We start from the raw sequence: 20,249 nt of genomic DNA on the forward strand, positions 1-20,249 counted from the left end.
ATCATGGCCATTTCTTAATGATTGAAAGGAACCGGTTCTTTCTTACCGTCATTTGTAAGTGTCAAAATAAAAATAAAAAGAGCTGTCATTTCCTTTGCCGATTGGAACTTCAAAGACCAGAAATTATAGAATCCTACATAGTGGTGCAATTGGCCACATAGAGCACATCTAACCATACTGGAGCTTGAGATGCTGAGAGAAAAGAGATGTTTTGTATCTAAGTATGGGTCAGGACATCTAGCTGCTTTACACTCAAAGTAAGGTCACTGGTCACTTCCTTGCTTTCTGAAATTCAATTTTCAATAGGTTTCAGTTAAGTTTTAATATGCTTCCATGAGCAAAGTGTCATTTTTTAAAGACGTTTTTGGAGTATTTCAAAGTGTTTTTCCCCCAACACCAGTCCAAAAAGTATTATGTTGAAGAAGTAGTGTACATTGTAAGTAATCATATTTAATAAATGGCCGATTGCTTCGATATTATTTTGCCCATATTGATCTTACAGCACATGCAAAGGGGATTATGAGTGGAAGAAGAGAAATCGGTGCTAGAGGTGCAATACTACATGGTTAATTATTTCTTTTGTTTGGTTCCTGATTGCTTTAGTCACATAGCCCATGTAATTGTTGCTTTAAATTGGCCTTTGTGTGAGCAGCAGCCATATTTGAGACTTGAAGTGTAAGGTTGTGCTTAGTGGATCATTGTGGCGCTCAAATGGTTTACCTACAGTGGCCTGAAAAGGGCTTTCTACTACAATTGTATGCAAACTGCAGCACACCTTTTTAGGTCTGGCCTACAAACTGCATTAGCTGTCTCGCTAGCCTCAAATTTCCAAATATATCATAATAAATTACATACACGTGTACAAAAAGCTAAGCTGAGCTGCCAGTCGACCACGAGGACTGGGAATTCCCGTGTTTTATCACTACTACCTAGTTGCACAACTGCAGTGGCTATCTCATTGACTCACCAGAAGAGACTTTGATGTACTGTCGATCCAGGGTACAGCCTGAAGTCACTAGGGCCTCATAGGCCTGAGAGTGTGGTTACCACACGAGGGGCCCTGCCGCCTAAGGGTCACACACCAGTGCTTTGTTAAAAGCCTACACATTACTAAACCCATAACCCCAGGTGCTCATACAGTACCCATGTTGTGTCTCCTCTCATTCCTGGGCTGAATTACGTGCCTGGATTTGCGCCAGTGGGACAAGAATGGCATTAACGTCTCTAGATGGACTTTTCCTAGATAGACAGCTTCTTTCGTTCCACTCACTCGCAGAGCAGTTTGTGTTTCAAGATGGCCAATTTCTGACATGTGCTACATACCCTTCATGACAGCTGGGCAATCACTGATGCGGAATCAGAGGACCACTCTCTGGTGCAGTCCTTCTTTGCAGTGGGAAATGGGCAGAGAACCGTCAGCTGTCTCTTAAGTCCTTCTAGTCCCATGCCCAATTCCTGCTACAAACATGGTGGGACACCTGGAACTTGAGCTGCATAGAGCATTGCACGAAAAAGAAGTGGCCAGGTCCCTTGAATATCTGTGCTAAGTATTACACAACGCCCGTTTAAAATGTATACAAATCATGATTCTGCATAGAGGATATATCCCAACCCCCATCCAAAATCAATTGCCTGTTCTCCTGCAGCCGACAGTGCTTGTGCCCACTGTGACTGCTATTTTTTTCACAGGCTAAACGGATGCTCCATGTTGTCATCTTTTTGTTTCAGGAGTTCTTTCTCGAATAGCAGACCTACTGTGTCTTATGAAACTACAGTCATGAGAGGCCTGTGTGTTGGGTATCTGCCAGCAGCTAAAAACTGCAAAAACTGCATTGTGATTACTCGAATTGGCACTCCTGTTGGCAAAATAAACCGTCACTAATAAATGGAGGGCTGCCCTGTCTCCTTCCTTGAATAAATGGGGTCGACACCTGCTACGTTGAGCAGGAGGTGGGGGGCTGCCCTTGGCATGGTGGAGCCTGCAGCTTTCGCAAATGCCCCATTGGTGGCTAGCAAATGCAATATGGGTGACCCTCATTGGCGCCCCTGAGTGATCCCCTTCAATTCCAAGACTGGTGTGCCAATTTTTGTTTTCATGTTTTCATTTCTTTTTTCAATTGATCATTTTTTTGCTTACTTTTTTCCCAAACATGCACATGCCTTTATATGTGGGTATTTTTTAAGTTTTATTACTTTTACACTTTTAACATCTGTTATAGCGGTTCATTTTCAATTTCGGAGTGCCACAAACAAGCATTTCAGTGCATCCCACATGATTATTCATGAACTATTTCAGTATTCTCCCAACGCTATGATGCTGACATCCTGTACATGCACTTACAGAAAATCAGTGGGCTGGACACTTCCCCAGACACCAAGTTGTTTTCTCACCCATGGCCATCAACAGAAGAATATCTCCTTTGGTGTTGTGATGAGACGGCCTTTGAATGTATTGGACCTACAGATGGCCTCAACCACCTCAGACAGGCCCAGTAGCCTCTACAGATGGAAGGCAAAACTAAAGTCTTAATGGAAGTTTTGCAACTTGGGCAAACCTCCTCCTAACCCCTATTACTGTTCAATGAAACCATAACAGACACTCTAATTGGAGCCTGGTCTAAGGCTTCTTCCTGCCCGCTGCTGGGCAATCAGGTTGGTAGACACCACTAACCAGTACCTAATGACTCTGACTTCTTAACACAACACCCTGCACCAGAAAGTTTGGTAGTTCAGTCTTCCACCAACTGGGTAAACCACCAGTTAATTTCCTACTTCTCCTACAGACAGAGTTGAAACACATTGAAACGTTTGGAAATAGGGCATGTTCCTCAGCTGATCTAGCCCTGTGGATAGTCAGTGCCAGCTGGTTGCTGGGTGGAATATTATCATGCTTTATGGGACATGGTTGACAAGATCGTGCTAGAAGTCTTTGAGGAATTTCCAGGTCAACCTAGCTCAGCCCATTCCAGGGTGGTTAGGATGCGGCCAAACGCATCATTTTTTCATGACTGGACATCACCGACAGCTTGGGCAGGACAATCTGTACAAGCATGGTGCTTCATCGTCAAGCTTGGATAAGATCCATGGGTTTCTCAGGGATGTGCAGTCCTCTTTAATGGGCATGCCATTCGACAGATCTCACCTGTTTGGAGAGAAAGCAGGTTCAGCATTGGAACACTTCAAGAAAAGCTGGGCCACGGTACGTTCCAAAGGCCTTTCTACCCCTGAGAGTCAGTGCCCTCAACAATGTTGCTCCTTTTGGGGCTACTCAAGAGGATTGACGACCAGCAATGCCATTGCCCACTTGTCTCACAAACGGCACCCCAGTACTTTCTGGGGCAGGACTCAAGCAGACAATGTTCAGACCACCAGGTTTGTGGACTTTCCTGTCCCCAGTCCTGCTGACATCAACCACCAAGCCGCTTTAGTTTTCCTCTAGCAACACATAACCACCTGGTGGAATGCAGGATCAAAACATCAATTGGGGAAGTGTAGAGGAGAAGATAGAATCACTCTCCTGAGCTAGACTTGTAAACAATGGGATTCTATCAATGTGAGTGGTGACTAATGTTATGTGATTTTGTATAATTCTCTAAACTCGTGAATACACTGCAATGTGAAAATTAGGCCTCTCTGCGGGTGGCAGAATGAGGGCACTGTGTGTTTTTAAAATACCCCTCACACACTATGAATCCCATAGTGTCATTCTCCCATCATTGGGGTCTTCCCGTCCCTCTACGGGACGGGGTGTGCTTCGACCTACGAGTGACGCGGGAGCACTTATATTGTTTTGACAATAGGCTATGTGATATGATGAGGATAGTGATATGTGTTAGGGAGTGTAGGGACCTATTTGCGTGAATGATAGTGTAACAAGGGTTAAAAATTCCCTGGCTAGTCGAGAAAATTAACTTTAATGGTTTCGCAAGCTGGGAACATTAAAAGGGGGTTAGTAAGTAGAATTACAAGTGTGGTCTACTTTGTCGACATGACATGTTTCATAGGCAGACCCCTCCTGCCTACTCATCAGGACCTCTGTTGATCCCTACAAAAATACTCAATTCTAAACTAAATGTTAAATGCCTATGGTCCTAAAACTAAACAGCAAAAATCGGCTGCTAGGTTTAGCCTCGGGGCTTGAGTTGGCCCTTAATGAGGCATTATCATGAAAAATGACCTAGTATGGTCTCTGTGGAAAGAAAAAAGACAAAAAGGGGTACATGGTTGTAGAAATACAATATGTAAAGGCCAAATCATACATGGCTCATTTTTGCGTGAGTCACAATGTGGCTTAGTATCTCAAAGTATTCTCAACTTTAATTATGTATATGACCCGATGAACTACCATTCGCCTTCGTGGCCAAAGGGTTTGAACCCTTGGAAAACTTCAACACAGAGCGCCATATACACCTCAAAACAAACACATCCACACAATCCAAAACGACCCATCTGGTTGTGTTTTTTTTTAAAAAAACAAGCAAGGGTGTGGGCTTCCTTGCAGTTCCAGGACAAGTGTCTAGCTTAAGAAGAAACGTCTCACTAGCGGCGTGACATCAAAAAATCCACTCATCATACTGATAAATGGGTCATTATCACACATGCCGGTTGATATATTATTCGTGAATAAAACGGCAGATGATGGCTTAATGCCTCCCAGACATCAACCTATCAAGCCCCCAAAAAATGCGTTATAGTCAAAGATGCTGGTTGGAATAGTGATTGTGAAAACGAGCGACAGCAAATGATGGCAAATGCCTCCAAATGTGCAAACATGCTACAATTGATACATACATTTGAAGCGTGGTGATAGGGCCTCATGAGCCTGCGTCTTAGGGTGATTAGTTGACTGGTTACGATGGAGGAAAGTTTAAACATAATCACTCACGCTGTTTGATGGTGGCAGAATCTCACTGTCAGAGACACACCCCTCCGCTATCACAAGACCAAGTTTTTAAAGACCCATGGTCAGGGTCTCACTTACGTGACCACATGCCTAATCTGGCTTTATTCCATACCCTTCAGCAGCTCCGTAGATGTAGCCGGAGTCCTGCCTCGGCTTGAGCATACGGGACATCCTTGTACACACCAGACCAAAGACCATCAACAATAACCAAGGACGGGACACTAACTTTGTGAAAGGCCACCATCCATGTGGTCAATGTAAAGTATGTTGCCTGACAAAGAAGACCAACAACCTGGTTTTTAGAAATGGATCCACATGGGAACAGCGAAACTTTACAACGTGCAATAGTTGCTACGTAGTGTACCTCATCACATGCCCTTGCCGCCTCGAATATGTGGGAATGACGAGCAGGGCAATCAAGACCAGGATAGGGGAACATAAGAGCACAATCAGATGCCAAAAGAGCTAGTACTAAGCTGACCGCTCACTTTTTGGAGAAAGGACAAAAGCCTGAGGATATCTCATGGACAGTGATAGAGCAGGTAACCAGGGAACATATGCTCTTGGAGAAAGAACAAAGTTGGGTGTTTCACTTGGACACTAACAACTGCGGCCTTAATGATGATATTCCATGGGGCCAACTCTGACGTTTGGAACGGCCATCCATCACATTAATGGTTACGCCATACACCCACCCCATGACATGCCACAGCAACAGTAATCATGATGACATGAGAACAATAAGACCTTGAGATCTGAACTATTAGGATATCCGTATTATAGTTTCTGCAGATAGAAACAAACAATAAGAACATGGGTCAATGTGAGACTCAGCATAATATGAACAGAGTGCAACATGACTTGTTGAAGGACCCATGAAAATCTCCCCAATTCTCATAAAGACAGTGCATAGACTCTGACCATGCTGGGAATATGGATCATGCATTCAATATGACACCTTTCACTTTTAAGAAAGTTCGAGCCCGCCTATTACATTCAGGGAGCCCCCTGGCAGGCTAATTAAAATAAAATGGAAATCGCTTTCAAATTAATTTAATATATTGCGGCACGAATGAGATTTATTTAGAGAGCACTGCGCAAATTTTTCTAAAAGAATGCGACCAAGAGAAGAAAAAATAGACGACAGACTATAGACCAGCAGTGTCCCGACGGGCGCCGCCATTTTAGATCAGCTCTCTAGTCAGAGGCAATCATGACTAGGTTTTTCTTCCGGTATAAGAACACAAGCTGAGGCAGGACTCCGGCTACATCTACGGAGCTGCTGAAGGGTATGGAATAAAGCCAGATTAGGCATGCGGTCACGTAAGTGAGACCCTGACCATGGGTCTTTAAAAACTTGGTCTTGTGATAGCGGAGGGGTGTGTCTCTGACAGTGAGATTCTGCCTCCATCAAACAGCGTGAGTGATTATGTTTAAACTTTCCTCCATAGTAACCAGTCAACTAATCACCCTAAGACGCAGGGTCATGAGGCCCTATCACCACGCTTCAAATGTATGTATCAATTGTAGCATGTTTGCACATTTGGAGGCATTTGCCATCATTTGCTGTCGCTCGTTTTCACGATCACTATTCCAACCAGCATGTTTGACTATGACGCATTTTTTGGGGGCTTGATAGGTTGATGTCTGGGAGGCATTAAGCCATCATCTGCCGTTTTATTCACGAATAATATATCAACCGGCATGTGTGATAATGACCCATTTATCAGTATGATGAGTGGATTTTTTGATGTCACGCCGCTAGTGAGACGCTTCTTCTTAAACTAGACACTTGTCCTGGAACTGCAAGGAAGCCCACACCCTTGCTTGTTTTTTTTTAAAAACCCACAACCAGATGGGTCGTTTTGGATTGTGTGGATGTGTTTGTTTTGAGGTGTATATGGCGCTCTGTGTTGAAGTTTTCCAAGGTTTCACACCCTTTGGCCACGATGGCGAATGGTAGTTCATCGGGTCATATACATAATTAATGTTGAGAATACTTTGAGATACTAAGCCACATTGTGACTTGTGGAGTACGGTGGGCGAAGAGCATTTTCAATTTGCCATGCACCTCTCTGGCCTCCCCATTGCCCCTTGGATTTTCCCACAAGCGATTGTTGCTGCACAACCTCAAAGGTTGGAAATCACAGTTTTTCCCTGACCGACGACCGTCTATTTAAATGCGGGCTCACCACAGTCAGTTGCAGATCACCTCCAAATGACAGAGACCCTTTTTTTGTTTGAATCTGTTTGAGTTTCACATTTTACATTTTAATGACAGTGCAACAAAAATAGAAAGTAGAGTATAGTTACAGCAAGTCATCATTTATCTGCAAAATCAACAGTGAAGTTGGTGCGATACAACTACAATATATCAACTAGTCCAGTGTCTGATAGAAATCAGGGTGATGTTATGATGAATAAACAGTAAAAAAATTCATCGAATTTTAAAGAAAACAAAACTACAACAGTGAAGAAAAACAACTGCAATACATCCCCTTGAAGAGACCCATTGATGTCCCCCACCTGTCACATGTCTACAGACCGAGTTACGCTACTGTTGTAAAGATCATTGTTTCAGTGTTTAGACCGAGATTTACAATAAGGGGGTTGTGTGTCTCGGGTGTTGTATGAGAAATGCTGCTGCATTGTACATAATGTTATAATGCGATCATAATTAATCAGAGGTGTGTACTTGCAAGTCAGATGTAGACACAGATGAGATAGTGCCCCAGTAAGAGGCTATTGGATACTTGCGAAAGCCCAGGGTGTCTTCCCTGTGTAACGCTACACTTTCTGTCTTGACGCATAAGAGTAAAGAGGCACTTCAAGCCACTAGTGTCGGGGGTTCCGGCGATTTCCACCGTCTAGTAATGAGGCGTGTTGTGAACAACCTGGTGGTATTTTTTAAGCCAGGGTGGAAAAACTAGCTGTTGGATCGGGAGTGGTGATTACATCCCAAGTTGGCACAGGGAGTCTCCCAGCAAAGGGGAGAACCCTGGATAGATCTTTTTACCACTGTCTAAAATACACAGTGTCAAACTGTTTGCGCATTGGAGTTTCCAAGAAGGCTTTCTCTCTCTGATCCTATTTCAGATAGTCGTGCACAAGACTCCTGTATGCCTTTGTGCTGCTCTCTCTCCTTCCAAAAGTTCTGAGGAAGATCAGTAATGACCAGGCGAAGTCATCCGAGTGGCTCCAGATTGGGCAAGAAAATTGTGATTCCTGGACCTTTTGGGCATGAGCATCTGTCCTCCAATCAAGCTACCACTTCAGGAGGGTTTTCTGTCACAGTAGCAGGGCAGTGTTCAGCACCCAAACCTTCTCAATCTGCAGTTCCATGCATGGAGATTGAGCGACAGTAGTTGACTGCGTTTGACTTTCATTCCAAAGTTGTGGATCTCATCCTTGCTGCTCAGCATCCTTCTACAAAGTCTGTTCATGCTGGGCACTGGAACAGGTTGATGACCTGATGTTGCATACATAATGTGGACCCTTTTCAGGCAAAAGTGAGAGGTGTCTGGATGTTTGTTTTTGTCTCTGGTGCAGCAAGGAATTGCATTGGGGATGGCTAAACATTATTTGTCAGCCCTTTTGGCATTTTGTGGTTGCTGGACCAGGCATTCCTGTTCAAGTTGCCTGATGAGATTTCTCAAAGGTTTGACACATAGGTTTCTCCCCAACCCTACATGATGGCATAGTTTGGTCCTCACTCATGTGCACTCCCTTCAAATAAATGCACAGCTGCTTTGAATGCAACTGCATTGCACCACCTTTTATCCAGATAAAGTGGTGTTGAGAACCAGGGTGCCTTTTTGCAAAAAGTTGTGGCTGCTTTTCACTTTGGGTAATCCATCACTCTCCCAAAGTTCTCGGCTTTCCCTTATGCCTCGAAGGAGAGACTCCAACAGTTAGACCCAAAAAGAGCTGTGAGCTTCTATATCAATCACACGGAAAACTATCAGGGCGACGATCAGCTTTTTGTGGGGTTCTCAGGAATTAAGGCAAAGCAGTGCAGAAAAAGACACTGTCAATGTGGGTAGTATGATGCATTAAGGACTGCTGTGCATTAACGAAGAAGCAACTTCCAGTAGGACTGTGCTGGCTTGTGGATTACCTGTCCTTGACATCTGTAACTTGTACATTTTAACATATTGATTTGGGGCCACACTTTGATTGTAATAATGCAGCTGCTTTGCATGAGACGGTGGACAAGTGTTTATGTTGAAAGTGTTACCCCACTTTTGTAGCCTCTGTGTTATTGAGATAGTTCTGACTGTTTAGCAGGTGCCATCTCACTAGTTTTCCGTCCATAGATTTTTAATCACCGATTAGATTCACCTAGTGTTGTCATTGGTTTGCCTTTTCCTTCGAGGTGCGTTCTGGTATGCATTTCCCCCTACAGGTTTGTAGTGTGTGAGAACTCTGATTTGACACCCTTGCATCTTGAAATGTCTTTTGGGTTCTCAGAATGCAAAATGAGATTTTGTATTAAAAAAAATACTTGTGTTTTATTTTTTTTGTATTTTTTTCTGTATCCTTTAAGGAAAAGGAGCAATGTTATTGTATTGAGTGAGTTATCCTTGAGTACCTTCTTTAATTTTGACTTGAGGCAGTGTTGCATATTTATTCCTCCTTTTTTCCGGAATATTTAGATTCTGTTGCACAGAGTCCATATATCTGTTCTGTTATATTCTCTCTCTGGATATTATTCACAAATAATGCACGGCAGTGGCAAAACCCAAAGACCCTTTCAGAAGACTGTCACAGGATTTTGTCCCTTGCTTCCTAGCATCATACCAACATTGTGCTTTAAGACACTGGTTCACTGGAGGTGTTTTGGGAGCTCTACATCAGTACATACATGGTGGTCTATTTTAAGGAATGTCTACTCATTTAAATGCCATGAGCGATTGTTCAAATATTGCTCCCACTTTTTAGGTCTTGCACACAGACAGCTTTGAACTATTGTTGTCTAAGACATATTGTGGACAATACCATACTTAGTGGGCTTTGGGTCAGCCCCTCATATGCCATTGGTTGGCTTTCTTGTCAATCTCATTTGATTGCTTCTTATTAGATGTCTGTCCTTTCTCTTGTGTTTGTAAATCCCCTGGAGCATAGCTTTACCATCCTTTTGATTGGACGACTTATATCTTTCCACTGTTTACTTTCAGGGAACTACTCTTTTTCTTTTTTAGTGGTATATATGTTTTCTTGTTCTCTTTCTCATGTGCTATTTGCCTCGGCTCCCCCATGGTATCCATGTATGTCCGCTGCTGCCCCTTCCTCCGGTCTTGCAGTCTTTTGTCTCTTTATTTTTGTTACTACATGCACACACACACACACACCAGTGACCCCCTCTCCCTTGTTTCCCCTTCCGTGATGATGAATATCTGTGTATGCATCCTTGTTTTAGTTTTATCCGCTGATTCTAAAGAGCCTTGCCAAAACCAAAAGGTCCGCATTGATGAGACCATCTAGCTTTCCAAATACTTGTTAACTTTTAAGTTTTCATTGAGGCTCCTGGTTTCAAAAAAGTGTACAGTTTGCACCAAATCCAGTTTAGTTGTTTTCTCAAATCCTGGCTGGTGAGCTTGCATATTATTAATGCTGCAAATTTTACATTTGTGGCTCCTAGCTTTTCAGAAATCCAACGCAAAGTCCAGGTCACTGTAATTAATGTGGAAAACTCAGTGAGACCGACTTGTTACGACCAACAAGGACAAGCTTCCACCAAAGGGCTTCATTTTCATCTTTTTTTTCCCGTGGCAATGACTCAAGCACAAATTTTCTGGTGAAGACCGGTTTAGGGACCCCTTTAGAGGGTAGGCCAGTTCAATGGGTAGTCTTCAACGTGACCTTACAAACTTTAGATCTCTTTAGTTTCCAAGCATCTACTTTTTATAAATGTACTGAATATATGCTTGTATGATTCCTACAAGTGTTACAAAGGCCGTACAAGAACTTCTCCTCGTAAGGATATTGTAAGAATAAAGGAAAGTTAACTTGAGCAGGATTTTGGGTGGAAGATTTATTCTCTACCTTCAGATACAGTTTCTAATAAAAACCTATATGGACATCGAGTTGAACGTTTTGTTTTCAAATTGTAGGTGTTTAGGGCATCTTTCCCTTAGAGGCTCTAAAGTACACCCTAGAAGGGCGTGGAATCACTGAAGGCAATAGTTGTGGGAGAAACTGACTTGAACGAATAAGTCAACTAGTCTGTTCTGTTTTTTATTTTTATTTTTTTGTTTTTCTGTTGGATTGGTTAACAGCTGTGTTCTCTCCACAGATTGTATTTACTGTTTCGTACTGAGTTTCGTGACCACAAATAATTGTCTCCTATCTGAGTCATTATGCTTGCTTTATTTTTCTCCATACTGAATCTTGTAAAGTTCATGTCAATACAGCGGTGTCATAGATTGGGCAATCAGTCGGAGCCATTTGCTGTAAAACCCGCAGAGCTTGTTTTTAAAATAGAATTTTAGTAAGCTAGTACAGAGGATCGCGGTCTGCTGGGAAAAGCGTCAGTGCTACCCTTCCTATCATACCCCAAGTCTAACATCTCCTCTGGCACCACTGGTCTTGTCCCTTGGTCTCCACTTGAGCAGGGCACAGGCACTGTGTGGAGAGGTGATCTCTAGAATTATATTGTGCCAGTCTTGCTTTCCTGCCAAAGTTTTTAAAAAAATCTCAGTAGACAGTTTAACTGAAGACAATTCTGAAAGGTTCGCTACTTGTTAACCAGAATGGCCACATTATTGTACTTTTTACCTTTAGTTGTGCAAACGCACTAGATAATTATGATGAATAAATAACTGAAAATGCTTTTTATGGCTTCAGAGTACACTCGTGTTGAAAGTAGAGCTTCCTCTTGTTGGCTCTTTTGTGGCTTCCTGTGCTTCTCTGGGGTTTATAATTAAGGTGTCTTACACTCAACATTTCTAAACTCCATGGGATTGACATGTACATCCTATTGTTAACATACGATCATGTATATGATATTTCGACCTCTAAAGCATGAAAGACTGTCTTGTTCTGGCTGTCATTTGAACCTTTGACTGGGAAGTGACGGAGGGCTCTAAAACCATGGGCTTAATTCAGTTTGTTGTGTTCATGATGTGGAACATTTTCTGCACTGTAAGTTTCTCCGACTTAAAGTAGTAAGTGTATTTTTCTGTTGTAAATATGTCACTGTGTCTACCAGCCACTGAAAGCAAGATGCCTGCTGTGTGTAAAAGGGGCACCGTGTCTACCAGCCACTGGAAGCAAGATGCCTGCTGTGTGTAAAGTTGACACTTTGAAATTGGAGAAAATTAAACTGAACAGTTAACTTTGTTTCTATGGATTCCATAAAACTATCAATTAATTTTGATCCCAATTCCAAGTGTCACATTTACAAACCAAAGACATCATTTTTTTTTTGCAGAGTTTCATATAGCGCGAACTAGACCCGAACCGCATCCGGTATCAGAGCGCTTTACATAGCACCAGTTACATTACATGAGGACACACTTTCATTTTAGGCACGGGGAGATTAAGTGATTTGCCCAGAATCACAGGAGGTTTTCTTGCTCCTAATGGCCTGTAGAAACAGTGCTACATTTATAACAGAAAGATACAGCAATGTGTTTAAATAGGAGGAATTTAAAGTGAAGAAACTTGCTTCATAAAACATTAAGATGTAATTGGTTGAATTGAAAGTGGAGAAGAACATTAAGCCTTAATGTTTCATAGAAATATTTTTCTTCACATTAAATTTCCCCCTTAAAAAAAGAAGACTGTATTTTTCAGTTATAAATATTACACAGTGGCTACTGGGAGCTTGAGGCATGCTGTTTGTAAATGTGACACTTTCTTTTGGGAGAACATGTTAATGAAGAGTTAACTCAATCATTAAGGTCACTATTTATTGTCATTTTCTACCATTTAAAAGCATTCAAACATAATTTTGTTCTCACACTCCAATATTGAGTTAACAAGGACTTATTTAAGAGTTAAATACAGCAGTGCTTCAGTTTTTCACCTGTGTGCACTGGATCATGAATCTGACTCCCTCACTGCTCATTATCAGGCCCTGCTATCTGCAGCTTCAAGAAAATAATGTAAAATAAACTCAGCCTTCCCTTAACTTTATATGAAAAATGTGACCCTGTGCTTTAAAAAAAAAATAACTTAAGGCTGTAAACTACTTTGAGGGTGCCAACAAGCTACTGGAGGCTCGCGATTGTTTGGTTGTAGACACCTGCTGTGGTGTATGGCCGCGGTGGATGCTTCCATTCTTTACACTATTTTCGGTAGGCTGCCAATGTGTTTTGAGAAAATATTCATTAACCCTATGAATCTGTTGATAAACCATATTTGCTAACAAAGCACACCGTAATTGCTTTGGAACATGTTCTACCATTTGCTCATGAAACTTCTGTAGTAGAAACTGTCTTCTTTCTACTTCAAAGATGTGACAAATACAGATGGCATGGGCTAATGACTCTCTGAGACGCGCGGAACCAACATGCATGCTTATTTTTTGCTGCCCATGGCAGTGAGAGATTCAAGTAGCCGGATGTAGCCTTATTGCTGTAAATCTCCACCACAAATTTGCCCTGATGCCTAGTTTGGTCTTTAAGGGTCTTATTATGACTTTGTTGGTCTTGGAGGGGGGTTGTTGCCCCGCTCAAGACCGCTAAAGCCACTAAAGACCACCTGTCAGAGTACAGCTTATTTTCTCACTGGCGGGCAGTTCTTTGGCAGTCCCACTGAAAGGCAATGCAATGGGAGCGTCAAAGGCAGTTCCTGCAGGGCTTGGACTGTCAAGACAATGCCCTGCAGGAACTGGGGGTGCATGCACATAGGGGGCACAGCATGTGCTCCCCTGCATGCACTCCATGGCGCAGAGGCAACACTGTTCATGGCAGTCACAACAACCTGAAAAGTGTGGCAGTAAGTTAACTTCTAATATGCTTGGTGGTGCCGCAGCAGCACTGCCACCATATTAGGGGCCTCAGACAACTGTGCCACCACCAGGGATCGTGGATCCCAGGCGGCAGCAGCTGTCCCGTGGCAGCCCAATCGCCACAGTCCTAATTCGGCTGGTGGAATGTTTTGTATGTCTTGTATGATATATTGGAATCCCAGAGTGGTGTCATCTGGAGTGTACTCAATGAATTTTATAGATGAGGTCCGTATTGACTCCTTAGCTTTCAATATATCTTTATCCACTTGTTTGAACTAAAATTTAAATAACACAGATTATTGGTTTAGGGATTGCTCCTTGTAATTGAAATCAAGTCAGATTGAGCTTGACTGATGGAATTAGGTTACTTAAAAATAATGCAATATAATTGGGTCTGTACCTTGTTTAGCCAATTATCGAATTTAAGTGGAAAATCAATCAGTCCGTAGGTTAATGAGGTCAAGAATTTTGCAAGTAGTACAAATTTATCTGTTGCCCTGTTGGACCGCTCAAATGATGTGCTATTTTTGAAAATGCAAAACACCTGTCTCTCTCTTACCTCTTGCATGTGGGCGTTGTATTGGCATGTTAATTCAGATTCCGTCTTTGAATATTTGCATGATTAGGTGTTTGAAATCTAATTACCCTCCAGCGACCATTTACTTGTAGCTTTATTTTTCGGTGTGAAAGCTAGGACTTTTTGTTTTATGGTAATGTCAAGATTATTGCACTGACAATAGCTATGCAAGTGATTTGGTGAGTGTTAAAGCCCTATGGTTGTGAAATCTAACATGGCAATATTGCCCGCAAATTGCAGAATCCTTAGCTGATTATGGTTTAATCTTGGGAGGGCATGCTCTGGGATATGCAACTGCTGCCTCCATGTCCCCGACAAATAAACTAAACAGCCTTGCTTGAGGCCTTTATTGAAGTTTTCTGTGTTTCTTCTGTCTAATTTCAGTTGCACGCAGTTGTTGGGGGTACAGAGGAATAATTGTATTTAATATTTTATTGGGATCACCCCACTTAACCAGTTGGGCCCAAAGGAGGCCTCGTTCGATGCCATCGGATGCTTTTTCAAAATCAATAAAACAGACATGCACTCATTTTCATGTTTTTAGTGCATCTTCGGCAAGGTGAGAAAGGGCCATAATTTTGTCCAGCGAATGTTTCAAAATTTGTTTAGCTTTTCAACCAATAGGTCGACGTATTGTTCTAATTCTTTCCTGCTTTGGTTTTTTTTCCTCCGGTTTCGGTTTGCGTCTAGATGCCTCCTGGCAGTTGTGCGCTTTATAAATGTGCATTTCATTTCATTGACACCAAGGAATCATGTTATGATGTGTTGTTACCCTATCCTGGAGGGGATAACATTAATGAAGTATAACATTTTGACTCTACTCTTAACATCAATGAATTAATAATTTGACAGGTCACGCCGATTGCCCTTCTTACAGATTGGTTAGATGTAGAAACCTTGCCAGGAGGTCAGAATTGAGCACATGCTGATTCCCACCGATCCTCACTGGACGGTTCTAGCATGCTGGGAACATTTACCCTCCTTAATTTGAAGACGATGAGGCGTTGTGATTAAGCTTATAGCTGTGGCCAGACCTGCAGTGTTATCCTAAAAAGTGCACATTTTCATTTTCTTTTGTGGTGAACTGTGTATACTTGTCGTAGAATTACAAAATGGGAGTTCAGCGCTTGCAGGGATACCACATAAGAGAAAATACTAAAAAATCAACATTAAACATTTAAAATGTGCTTGCTGTTAAAACCCAGCTTTTACTTTTCATGCACAATAAAAGCAATTACCCACAGTGTAAAATCACACGCATTGGCATCAATGTGCTAAAAAGTATGTAAACACAGGTACGTACAAATGCTATTTGCATGTGTAGTATGCACACATTTTGTTTGGCTCATTCCAACCAGATTCATTATCTTTCCTAGTGCTGGGGGAAAAAAGAGCAAAAAAAGACTGCTTTTTTGCAAAGAATGCGAATAGGAAATAAATAATTGAATGTGCTACAGCTACAGTGTGATTATTGAGAGTACTTTTCGGAGTATTCATCCATTCCACTTGAAACACTTCCTAGAAAGTGGAAAAATATACATACACAGCCATTAGCATAGGTTTGGGGAGGAATAGCTCCCCAAATGCAGAGCCGAATACCATTCTGTGTTAATTTTGAAGAATTGCTAATAATAGGTATCATGACAGCTGCTCTGTAAAGCCAGATCTTAATTAGTGACTGTCAGAAGGCCCAGTGGTTTTTGGTTGATTGCTTTCTTGTACATTGAGAGGAACAAGTCACTGAAAAGTTGCAACGATGTTCCTTTCCCCCCCTGTTCTTTGAATATCCCTGGCCTCAGACAATGATAAATACCCTTTCCTACGGGATTTCCTTTCACGCTGTCATCTAGAAATTACATCTATCAATGTTTCTTTACCTCCGTTGTTTAACGTTTTACAAAGTCTTTAGCAAAACAATAGATGTATTGGCTTTTAGCAGAAAGGCAAGAGATTTAATGGAACCTTCGATTTTTGTTTCTGCTGTCTGTTGGAGATGCTGACTTGGCGAACGTTACATCAAGACTGCAGCATGTAGGGCCACAAGTAACCTGGCTCTGTGCTAGCATGAATCACATGCCTTCTGCTAGATGTGGGCATAACTTAAAGAGCACCAGTTCCCTATTCATTTAGCAGTAGAAATAACCCCATTGCTTTAAGGAAAATTGGCAAAATGGAAGAAATTCTCAATAGATTTGAAAGGTGAAAATTGACTCCGAAAGGTATAAAATGACCGATTTTAATACATATATGCAAAATAAGCATTTGAGGCTGCAGACATATAAGACATATAAGAATTTCGGTACGCTAGAGAAATAAAGGAAGAGTTTGCTCTTACATGTCTTGAAAAGCCAGTCAACCTAGCACTGAATGTAATAGACTAAAAAGTCTATTGCGTGAGAATCTCGAGCTGCAGTCTAAAGCCCTGTGGTCTGTCTGTAAATCCAGCGAATAACGTGGTCCAAATAACCGGAGAGCGTTTAGTCACAGGGTGGAGTTTGGCACCATTGAGTTGGGTAACACCCAGTAGTCACATCAGTTAAAGCTGACACTGTCCCTCCGCAAACAATTTGTCAAGCTTTGTGCACAGGCATCATAGGTCAGGGGGTCTGGAATCGGCGGGAACACAGCCAGCCGCCCCCTACTTTTCTCCGCTTATCAATTTCTCAAGCTCTATGGTTGGCAGGTGAGTGCCCCAATTAAGGTGAGGAAACAGGAAGGGTTTTTGTCCTTTTAGCCTTCCTGGGCAGAGTTCATGGACTAAAAAATAGAGAGAAATACAAGGCTAAGGAATTAAGGAAACGCCTAGATAGGGGAATTCAGCACACTTGCATTGTGAGAGGGGACCCTAGTGACATTGGATTAAAGAATTTGGTAAGAGATACTGACAGTGAGATAACATATACCACTCATGCACAAACACACACTCTGTCTTTCCCTCTCAATACAAGAAAACCCTGGTAACACAATTATATAACCGAAATGCAACCATCGATCACACTTACATAGATGTAGCGCGAGGACACAAGACCCAAAGCTAAAGAAGTGTTGGACATTTGAGCAACTGCTGGACCTACGCGCTGAAGAGTTCCTTACGACAGGAGTCTGAAGGGGTGCCTGAACGTAATCCGCAGAGTTTTATCAAAACAAACTCTTCATATGCCAAGGAAAAACGTGACATCAGAAAAACTGAAGGAGGTGTTTCTGTGTGTTTCACCACAGGCATGCACATCTTTTGTTGGAAAACATATTAAAATGTCATGGATTTTAGTAGAAAAATAGTTTGCCAGCTCTTCCTAGAGAGTCAAGGCAACGGAAATATTTGCACATCATCATTTTATGTTGACCTGCTCTTTGATAATTTTAAAGGCTTTATTTAAATTACTAGAGGAATTAACTCCATTATAGTAGCAGATGAGGCTTTAAAGCTAGCACCTTTTTGTTATTGCACAGTAGAATGCAGCTGATCTAACAGCTGCACTACACTGTGGATGACAATGATATTCTGCTTCTTTAGAACGATTTGTCAGCTTTCCAATCTCCTCCTTGTACCATTGAGCACTCTTGTTTCGGGTGGTAGTCGTAGTCGGCTGTGAGGGTGCAATCATGTCCGAAGCATTCGGGATCAAGGAATTAGAGACAGCAAGTAGCTGCTGTAGGATCCACCGAGGCGAAGTTAATGTCAGTAATATTTGCTTCATTTCCTCTTTTGAGAACCATTGGGAAGGTGGTACAAGTACTGAGTTATAGTTAAAAAGCTCGGACAGAATTATGGGTTGGTACTACCATGGGACCCTTGCCATGTTGCGCATGCCAACCTTGCTGACTCGAGGGCAGATGTGGTCCATCATATCTCCCCTCCAAGCATCAATGGATGGTTTAGGACCAACCTAGGGTTTTTTGTTATATATAATTTGTGTTGTCCTTTCAAAGGTATACAGTGATACAGAATATACATCATTAATGCACAGCATAAATAATGTGTAGTGACCGCTCATAGTCTGACAATTGTAAAACTTTGAAGGTCAGCGCATCTACCGTTTGCCACAACAGTATCATGTACTAAATAGTATAACGAGATACATTGAGATAAGTATATAAACAAACAAAATTTGAAGAAAGTAATCCCCCTCCCTCCACGCTCTGTTTTAGAATCATCGTGTGCAGCACCGCATCCACATGCCACAGTATCAAGGCTATAAATAAGAGAGCCCTTCACGCCATCAACAGTGCACCCAGCCCCTGCCAGAGTGCATATAGTATGGTCACTGTGTTTGTGTGCAAGCAATACCAGTGGGTTCCTCCTCCGTCACGTCTCCTGTAGCTAAGGAGGCATCAGTGTAGTTGTTGGTCAAGTCACAAACCATGGCCTCCCCCTGCAATTAAATCATCAACCAGCCTATCTTCACGTCTCACCTGTTTCATGTGGGTTTCTTCCGCCCCAGCCCATTCCGTGTTAGGTCTCTCAGCCATTTAACCAGAGGGGGGGGCAGGACGCAGCCATCTAATGGTTATGCGTCGCTCAGCCAGAGTCAGCCCAAACATTACAAAACGTATGCTTAGTTTCCGTTGTTCTTTACAGGCCCAGCAGACATTGTTTCAGTTCTCTTGGGATCGTCCAGACGGTGGCCCTGTGTAAGTGTTGCAAGATCTCCTCCCAGAAAGGTGTGATTTAGGGACAATCCTACAATACATGGAAAAGGACAACCCTAGGGTTGCACTAATAAGAGTGTCGTTTCTGAATGTTTAGGCGATGCAGGCCATGGGCGAAGCTTATGAGGTGAATTAAGGATGCAAAGGGAGCTCAAAGCCAAAAAGGAAATAATCACAAATAGTTTATTTAGTTGGGGATGGAAGTGTCTTCACAAAGAGTTCAGCCTTAAAGGCCAGAGTAAGACCACCCCCTTGCACAAATGGGTCGGTTAGTTCGAATAATCGTGCACCCTTGCTTGAAAACCATGGTAATATTCGGCACCGTCTCTAGTCATCATTCCGTTAAAACAAGTGCATTTGTTAATGAATCCAGTGTGAGAGTAAGCTCAAACAGCACAAAGCCTATTATGAAGTTTTTTCAAGGTATGCACTTAATTTGTTTTACAAAGAGTCTGAACCAGATAAATCCCCGCCTCGGATTAATCACAGGCTTGGCTGGTTGCACCCGCTGCACCCGTCTCATTTTCCCAGATGACTAGTACAGTTAGTGTAGTCATTCTGCCCCAGGGGCTGTCTGCTGAAGGCAGACTGGAGGACTGCCTAACTTTTAGTGTATGGTGATTAGCACACAATAGTGTCTGGAGGAAGCCTCAATAAAGATGTTCTGTCCTTCACTTTGAGGGGCCTGGCTCTTTGGGTAGTGCGAGGTTCCTCTTGGGGGTGGGGTAACAGCACTGCAGTTGGTAAATATACTAGCAAACATGGCCCCTAAGGCTTTTACAACGCTTAGAGTTGTACTGGTCATGCTGAAAATGAGCTTTGGGTTGCAGAAGCCAGTAACACTGCAAGGAGCTACAGAAGAGCCCAATGGAGGCAGCAAACATACCAAGTCAAGAACTGCTCCTTAATTCTTCCATTCAAAGTTATGATCCCATGTGTATCGGAAGCAAAAGGCAGATGACTGCAGTAAATGTATTATAGTGCTGCTCAACAGTTTGCCTCATGGTACATAGCAACTCTGCTTTGTGGTAAATTGTAGCAGACAACGGCCAAACGTAGTTTTTTTTTTTTTTAACCTTCCCAAGTTAAATATCTGTTGTTTAGAAAGTGTAATCTGGAATAGCACTATGACGCTTAATTCAAGTGAAGAGGCTCTTTATGAT

At 42.3% G+C, this 20,249-nt stretch overlaps 1 protein-coding gene across 3 annotated transcripts in view; it reads left to right on the plus strand.

The window, feature by feature from the left end:
- Nucleotides 1-20,249, plus strand: part of BCL2L11 (BCL2 like 11) — a 170,295-nt gene that overhangs the window by 86,971 nt on the left and 63,075 nt on the right. The gene's annotated exons all lie outside the window — the stretch shown is intronic.

This window comes from Lissotriton helveticus, chromosome 6 (assembly GCF_964261635.1).
Source record: "Lissotriton helveticus chromosome 6, aLisHel1.1, whole genome shotgun sequence".
Lineage (NCBI taxonomy): Eukaryota > Metazoa > Chordata > Amphibia > Caudata > Salamandridae > Lissotriton > Lissotriton helveticus.